This window comes from Lissotriton vulgaris, chromosome 8 (genome assembly GCF_964263255.1).
Source record: "Lissotriton vulgaris chromosome 8, aLisVul1.2, whole genome shotgun sequence".
NCBI lineage: Eukaryota > Metazoa > Chordata > Amphibia > Caudata > Salamandridae > Lissotriton > Lissotriton vulgaris.
The window spans coordinates 1,306,781,398-1,306,790,421 of NC_141696.1; the positions used below are offsets into that span (position 1 = coordinate 1,306,781,398).

The window sequence follows — 9,024 nt, forward strand, 5'->3', positions numbered from 1 at the left end:
AACTTTGTCCAGTTTCATCTTGTAAACCACCAACCTCCATCGAGTGATTTTTGGATTCTGGGGCAGTTTTGGTTGATGGCTAGTTGGGTTTGGATATGGCCCCCACATTATTGGTCTGAGGGAGATTGAGTGACTGTCCCAAAAAGCATGGCCTGCAACAAACTTGGACAAAAGGCCGACTTATGATAACATGTCAACTACCTTGCATCAGTCTGAATGACTCCCAGTCTTCCCTACCTAGCCCATAAGAAGTGAAACCTACAGTAAATAAAAATGAAGAGACCTAAGGACAGTGGCATAGCTAGACCTACCGCCACTAAGTTTGCCGCCTGGTGTGGGTAAGAGCAGGGGGTGGCGGCCGACAGAGGACTTGGTCTGGGCAGGGGTAGGGGAGGAAGGGTGGCGTCTGACGGATGACTTGTTCTGGGGGGATGGTGGTAGTCGACAGACACAAGTTGCTCACCTACACTGCCCCCAAAAAGAGTGACGCCCAAGATGGACCACCCCCACCCCTCCCTAGCTATGCCACTGCCAAATGACATTCAAAGTATGCCCTCATAAAAGAATAACTGTCCCATGAACTGTAATGCCCTAGTCTTGCACCTGGCAGCGTAAGCTCAATAATAATGTCTAGGGTCACTCCCCAGATGTTTTGGTTTTTTTTGGGTTGTCTTATTGCAGATGCCATACTTTTGCCTATTATAAAAATAGACATAGTGCGTTATAAACAGCTCTGCTTGGACATTGATTTTATTCTGTATGCATATCATGCTGTCTCTGAGTGCTACTACTACTCCCTACAACCACCTCCTGATGAAGTATTAAATGGTGACCCAAGCCACAGTTGAAGAGTCAGCAGTACCAAAGGAATACTCAGACAGTCGTACTGGGGTTTAAGGGTGCCTTAGGCCCAGGGATGGTAGTGATATGTGAACGTATGAACCACAGATGTCACCCCTGGCTACCACCGGACACCTCACCTCACAATTGTAATACATATAAGCATAGATGCATCAAGGTAAAATCCGCTCGCAAAGGCGCACATTCTCAGAATCTGCCCTTTGCGACCGGTATTTTTGCATTTGGGATGCATCATCCCAAATGCAAAAATCGCAAATTAAGAAATCGCAAAATTGCGATTACTTGCATTTAAGGAATCCCTAATCGAGATTCCTTAAATGCAATGCATTAAAGTTTAAAAAATAGCTATTTCGCTAATAGGGCTCGCAAATTACCATGAAGTTGAACTTCATGGTAATTTGCAAAAATCTTTGAAAAATGCACTAAAGTGCATTTTTCAAAGTTTCATGTTGCGCACACACATGCCCTAACTTGATGCTGAGGCACCCACCTAAGGGCATGTGTGTGCGCAACATATGTGCACAGATCAATTTCAGGGGTGCAACAGGGTGTCCTTTGGACACCCCTGCACCCTTGAAATCGCATTCTCAATTTGCGATTCGCTAATTGCGATTCACAAATTGAGAATGTCTTCCCATTCAGGCCCATAGGAATGAATGGGGAGGTATTCCTTAATTGTGACTCGCAATTTGTGAGTCGCAATTAAGAAATTTTAAGAAATCGCTATTTTTTTAGTGATTTCTTCATGCATTGCATTTTGCTATTCCTTAATAGCGAATCGTTATTTTTCGCTATTAAGGAATAGCAAAATGGGTTCTTGATGCATCTGGGGGTTAGAGTCTTCAGTAAATGCACACCTTCTTTCATAGAGCCACAGCACTAAGAGATATTCACAGGCACTTGATGCTGATTGAGACTGTGCTATGTAGCTTTGGATGCCCTTCATCCAGACCCCTCTAAAACAGAAATCATTTTTGTTCTGCATCTGATCCTCTCCTATCATCATTCCCAACTCTTCTTTCCCATCTTCTTCCTCTGTCTACCTCGTCCTCTTAAACCACATTAGCATCTTTTCTGCCGCTCTCAACTTTTGAGCCTTCTTAAGATCTGTCCTTTTAATAATATTTTGGTTATCATCCATCTTATTTGAATTCTTCTGATTTACAGCTTTGACTAATGCTCCTCTCTTTTAATCTGGACTCTCTCTCGGTGTAGTTTACACTTTTAGTGCCTTTAAATGCCACAGTGCTCCCAACCTAGCATGCCTACGTAGGCCTTTGACACCTACCCGCTACAAGTCACACAGATGTTTCTACAGAGGCTAGGATCACAAGACAAAACTATGGCATGACAGTCCCCGCCACTCTCTGTCCACAGCCAGGTTGGGACCTCTCAGGAATTCCCACCGCCCTCTGTCCACGGCCAGGTCGGGACATCTAGGGATCTCTGTACATCTGTAACTCCATGTCATCCAAAAGACCTCCCAGACCTCGTCGGTGGGTCCGTCCAACAGCTTTGTGGTTGTTCCACATCTCACACCAGCTCTTGTTGCCAGTGTTGCTGTGTCTGCTCTGTTGGGATTCTGTTGTGTTGAGAGCACTCGCAGGGAATGCTTTTGGCAAAATATCCCAAACTCGATCATCTCAATCTGCGTTCACACTGAATTTAAAATTGTCCAGGTGTTCTCTTGGATTTTTATTTTATACTGCTAGATTGTAATGTTGCTGTTCAATCTGTAGCTAAAAGTTTGGCGTTGACGTGAGAACTAGGTGGCAGTGGTACCAAGAAATGCCCAGAATCACAGATTTTGGGCAGTGAGGAAGCTGGGAAAATGACTAAGTGTCCTGGTTCCTAAAGTTGGCAGCACAACCAGCAAACCGTATCTCAGCCTCGAGGAGCTGGAAACCTCTGATGAGTGACAACCATCCACCCTGTGATACGCACATGCAGGCATGCATTAAAGTGCCTTCTACATCTGCTCTCCTTTTCGTCGCCTATTACAGTAGCACCAGCACAGCTGTTGCTGGATCTGGAGTGATTCCAGCCCTGAAACAACCTTCATGCTGGACACGCACCCTTCAGCAACCCGTCTCTGGGTAGTGGTACATGCCAGCTAGTTTGCACATAGGGAGATATGAATAAGCATTTCTTCTAAGCAGTTTCCATGTTCTTTTTTTACTTGTCTTTATTAGCATTTTCCATAGAAATACACAAAAACGCCAATACGCATAGCAGTGAAAAAGGATACAAAAACAGATTGCCAAAACATGATGCGGATGAGACGCCTCAGGTAGCCTCCACTCGATGGAGGCACATCACCCCAAAAGACAATAGGAATTATAACTCTATTCAAAACACAGTAGGTCCAGGTATGACTACCAGGCCTACTACGCACCTAAATCTCCAATGCACACCCCCACCAGAAGTAGTTTCCAGGTTTATTGTATGTTATGTCATATCTCATGTAACCATAATTTAAATCAGCCCTTCCTAAAATATATACTGCCTACTATACCTTTTGAAGACCACTCCCATTTTGCAGGATTTGGGAATTTCCCATTCATTGATGTCACAGTGGTTTCATGTCATTGTGTTAGTGAAGATCGCTCTGTTGGATGTAGTGTTGGAATATGATCTGCAAGAGATCATTGTAGCATACTTTGTGTTTGTCGCGGGTCATTGCCATTTATTTTGGTCCATGAGGGTGCTTGGTTGGTTGACCATGTTTTAGAGAGTCATTCTTTGTCTACTATATACTTCGGTGCTGAGTTCTGTGTGTGTTGGTGTTGTAATGTCTAACTAATGTATTTGGTTGGTTCTGTGCCGTTTATATTCCTTAGGAGTCTCTGAAGCAATTTGGAAATTGGTTTAGATCAGGTGGTCTCATCTCAAGCTTGTTTATAGCTGTCTTAGTTGGGAAACAAAATATTTGATCCCATGTTTCTAAATATTCCTATGGTATACATGTTGACACGAATGTTGAGATACACAGTGTGCGTACTGAGTTGTTTAGCAGCTGCATTGATAGTGTCAGGAATTAGATCTCTGTCAGACTTAATTCTGGGATAATCCAATGGTATTCCACGCCTGTCAGTGCCTTCTACCAGAGATTTAAGAGGGATTCTATACCACACCACAGTAAGCTCTGCGGCATTCCTATGTCACCGGAGCAGGTGTAATATCAGAAGGAGTTCAGAAGGTCTAAAGAGCAGGCTGCGGTGGGACAGCCTGGATTCCAGTTGGATTCAATGCAAGGAGAGGGCAACAACTCTGGTGATGAAAAGCCAGAGGAGAAATAAAAAACAAGAGAATAGAGCCTGACAATCACCACTCAGTAGAGGGATCCCAGGTTGCGCATACTGGATGACCGCCAGGAACCAAGCAGGGATACAAACTAGTTGGTAAGCCCAGGAAGAAGATTAGGCAGCATGAGTCATGGGTTGTGATGCCTTGTATTGACCTGACCAGTATTGACTGTGCGCGGGTGTAGATCACTTTTTTTTTATAGTACAATGAACACACAGGAGGGCTACCAAGATTATTGAAGCACTTCAATGTAATTGTTGGTCTTTTGGGTAGTGGTTGGCCTCTGGATAAGCAGTTACTCAATAGTCTATGGGAATTTAAGGGGCATTCAACATCTTTTATTTTGGGTCCACATTATTTTACTTTACTCGACTAGGACCACATATCTATTTTCACTGAGGGAACTCCCCAATCCTCACCTTGTGGCCTAACTCATCTTACTTCTGAGAATGTAGTCACTAGCACAGTCCCTGTAGTGAAAGTGCCTTTCAATAACTAAGGGGCATATTTATGAGCCCCTTGTGCCACCGGAGTATCACTTTTTGTGACGCTCCAGCAGCGCAAACCTTGAAATCATATCTGTGAGGCCACGTGATGCCCCTATGCGTGGCTTTGAATGGCCTCATAGATATAGCATAGATAGCAGTGCAAATTGCTGCGTTGCCTTACTCTGTGCTCAGTAGGTATTTCATGGGCTTTGCGGTGGTAGTTCCTATGCAACACCCATAGATTTTGACGCCTCCCCTACTTTATTAAACCACGTAAACCTGGGGATGCTCCAAAACCTTACGCCTCCCCAGGGGATGTGCAACAAGGAGAGAAAGAAGAAAAGGCCTCCTTTGAATTTTTTGTGCTGGAAGGTGCCCCTTTTTGCACAAAAACAATCCTACAATCAACACAGGCACTCAGGCACCATCGTGCAAGGGTGCCTGCATTGGCGGTAGGCTGAAACGGGGCCAGCGCTGGGAGGGGTGGGTGGGGGGGGGAGGTCTAGGAATCCCCTGCATTGCATAAAAACGGTACATTTTGGTCCTTTAACTTTTGCGTAGGGCAGCGCAGCAAGGTGACTTGTTACCCTGAGCCAAATCCCCATAAATGAGGACCTAAGTCTACAGAGCTCTAGCGATAACATTGTAATCACTCATCAGAACAGCTGCAGATCTAAGCCCACAAAAGTGGGACAGGGGTACGTAAAGTGCTACTGAGGAACTCCAACCTTTTGCTTCAAGCCTCTTTTAGCTGGTGCTCACATCCCCAGCATCCTCTGGTGGCCATGACCTCCTAGCTACAGACATTGTCTGCTACATCAGTCCAGTTAGCTCACCTGTGGCTGCAGTTGGCTGCTGCTATTGTGGAAGAAATAACCATTTTTTGATTTTGTGGTTATTGTTCGGAGAATCAGATCAAGCATGGCAGAGGCAGGAGGGAAATTTTAATCCCTAAGTGATGTTTTGTCCTTTTGCGGACGGTAGGTTGGTTTAGCTTTCAGATCAAAATCAAGTAAATAATCACTGCTCTTATATTCTCTCCTTTCATTCTAGACACCTATTTGTTTTAGTAATTGACAGTGAGTTCAATTATTGATACCGAAGGATCAGGGAATTGAAGCATTAACTGTTTAGAGAAATCATTGGTGATGGAGTAACTGTTCACTGCAGCTCCCAGTATTCACTAACAGCTCCCTTGCCGTTGACCCTGTACGGCGATACTCTGCTTTTGGCTAGGTTTGCACCATACAAATGCCCAGTATGTGCATACATACATAACAAACCACGCATCTTCCAGTCCCTACCCCCCAGACCACCCACAAAGATAGGTTTTTCAAGAGTCTAGAAGTGACCGTGCTTCCATTGGAGGCTATGCCACAGGCGCTCGTTGTCGTTTGTCTTTATCATCACAACTTCATAGCTCTGAAAAGTTTTTTCTGGATCTACGTGACTCCTGGGTTGAATGCTGATTTGCTAGTTTTATAGAATAAAGTACTCTGTGCCTCTGCTCTCACCAACAGAAGGTGGCTTCTTGCTCATGGTTCACGCTCTCAAGACCCATTGACCCCACATAGTTCTTATTCCTTGCCAGTGTGCACCTCTTCGCCCACTATATTTGGGGGGAGGGGGGGGGGGGGGGGGCAGGGTCTCAGCATCAAGTGTTCATAGAGAACCGAGATCAAATCTCCATGTTGTTCTGCATCCGGCTTTCCCTCGACTGCCTCCAGTGTTAAACCCCTCAGTCGGGTAAGTCAGAGGGTAGATATTTGCCAGGGAAGGTCAATGAATATATTGGGTGGCTTAATTGATAGATTTAAAAAAATGGATGGAGAAAGGCGAGTTCATTAATGGGCAGATTAATGGCTAGATAGATAGATAGATAAATGGATAAGCAGATATGTGGATAGATAAATCAGGATTTAAGCATTGTCTGATTAAAGCTACTCGCTATTTGGAATCTACAACCCTGCTTTCCAGTGCGTGTAACGCACTTTCTTAAAATGGAGGTTCCTAAAGCCATTGCATGTTCAGGTCTTTTACCCTTCATTGAAGTTTTCTACGTGTGACAGGCAGTTTGGGATATTTCTAAGACCTGGCTCCCCGTCGCCTTGCGTCATGCAGGTGCGCACCTCCCACTACAGGTATGCGTATTTGGTACGCTCCTCTAGTCGCTTTGTGGATTGAACACATTTCCAAGCGTCCTGGTGCGCGCGCGCTCCTTGTTCCTGGCAGAGAACCGCGCGCGTGAGCTGTTCACCGGCCAGTGCCGATAGCATCCTCTCCAGCCTGCCTTTGGTTCTCTTTTACTTCATAAGCCCTGAAGCACGCCCAGTGAAATCCATCGGTTCCAGTCACGGTCGGCTGCCCTGTCGTTTACTGCTGAGAAGAAATCAGTGCTGCTTGGATGAGCTTTCTTTAATGCGTCGATCAGATTTTGAGAAGTTGTGGTAAGTATCAAACTCCCTACCCCACTTCAAAATTCCTTTGTGATTTTATTTAGAGAAGAATGCCAAAACAGGGTATAAGAAAAACGCTTCGAGGAAGCGGAAATGTGCCAAAAGCCGCCATAAAATAAAGAAAATGGTCATTCTACGGGGAAAAGTTCATCTCAGTATAAGTATCTGACATGAAGTCTGCTTTTTCCAATATTCTGCTAAATTCTGGCCATCTAGAACACTTAATGACTCTGAGCATCAAAAGAAACAAGAGCCGCGCGCTACCTGCAAATGATGCGCAGTCCTCTGTGGCGCGTGCGGCTTCCTTGGGGCTGTGGAAGTTAAGCCACGACGCGTGCCTCGCTGCAGCCTCTGCTCTGTCGGACTTCCAAAGCACACTGTGAATTCCTGTCCTCCTGGGCTGGCATTAAATGAGGCAGAGGGAGGAGACACAAGTGAACTGGCAATGAAAATGATGAGGTCACAGATGGGCCTTTTTAAAAGGCTCCAATAAACCACAGCAAGGTTTCAAATCTGTGCGCGCGCGCGCCTCCGAGTGGGAGTGTGCCAGCATCTGTTTGTGTGCGCATATGTGCGTGTCCGCGCGCGGGGTTGTTACATCTGTGTTTGTATTTGTGTGCAACTTTATCTGTGTGTGCGCATTTGTGTCAGCATCGGTGTTGGTTTTATTGTGTACTCTTTTGTATAATATTTAGCATCCACCATATTTATGGAACTTTTTGGTTGTTGTAGCTCAGGAATGTCTCAATAGATTATTCATTCGTGTAAAGTTAAGTCGGGGAATACGTAAGTGGCAGTGCATTCTTTGGGTAGATACGTGTAGGGTTGGGCTGTCCAAGCCCTGCTTGATAACAAACAGCGACGGGGGGCTCTTACACCCTCGAATGCAAGACGGGTCTCGCCAGCTCTTTCTTCCATTAATCCACCTATCACTGTAGCTTAAAAAAACGGTTTCCTTGTTTTCAATCGGCACATGTGTCAGTCTGCATCCATCTTGTTTTAAAAGTAATTGTCACCTGGATCTGTTTTCGTAGTCTCTAACGTGCTGCGTCTGTTAATTTGCCGCCATTTTCATTCACCTCTGCAGCTCTGTGCTGTAGCGTTCGTGGGGTCCCGTCGTCCTTCGTGCTCACGGGACAGCCTGGACACGGGGCTGTGTTAATGTACGTGGTTTGGCGGCCACGGGACAATAAATGTGGCCCAAGCCCTTGGAGCGCAGCATATAATAGACCGCTTTATAACACTATTTCTCAAGCCACCTGCTCTCAGACTGCAAGGCGCCAGCCACCCTTCCGCCTGATGTGGTTTATCTATTGTCTAAGCTGCCAATGTTTCCCACTAAAGGTTTTGCAAGGTTTGTTATGGGCAGATGGTTGCCATTGTTGTGGTGCTATCTTATCTATTCTTATCTTAGCTTTGCCCTATTTGTGGCTCAAATATGTTGGCTGAACTGGGTTTGGAACCAAGGAGCACCTGCCATGGCTGTGTTTCTCCCGTACATGCCTACAAGTGGAATCAGAATCAGAATCTAAATACACTTTATTCGGTATAAAATCAATTAACCATAAAAGCACAAAAATCACAGCTTAAAATTTAACAATATAAAATTTCAATAAATACAGAATATTTAAAAACCATCAATTTTTTCCTAGTTTTGACCATCAATTTAAAACATTTCGTAATTTGCACAGTCTGTGATCTATCTGTCAACAGTTGTAATTTAATAAAAGCAGGGCGACATTGTCTGAGATCAAACTGTCTTAAAATAGGAAGGATCCTCTTTTACCTGATTACGCTGTAATACTTGCAAAACAATACAACATGAATAGTCGACTGAGCGGAGCCTACAAGTGGGCCACTACTAGTCACCCTGGGATGGACTCCTCAAATGATTTGCGTGGCTGGCTTCCATA

General features: G+C 44.9%; 1 protein-coding gene across 1 annotated transcript in view; it reads right to left on the reverse strand.

Moving 5' to 3' along the window:
* Window positions 1-7,512, reverse strand: part of LOC147698653 (sarcolipin-like) — a 39,863-nt gene extending 32,351 nt beyond the window's left edge. The window contains exon 1 of the mRNA XM_086933478.1: window positions 7,376-7,512. The gene's annotated coding sequence lies outside the window, so the exon portion shown is untranslated. The remainder of the gene's footprint in view (window positions 1-7,375) is intronic.
* Window positions 7,513-9,024: the final 1,512 nt, after the last annotated feature.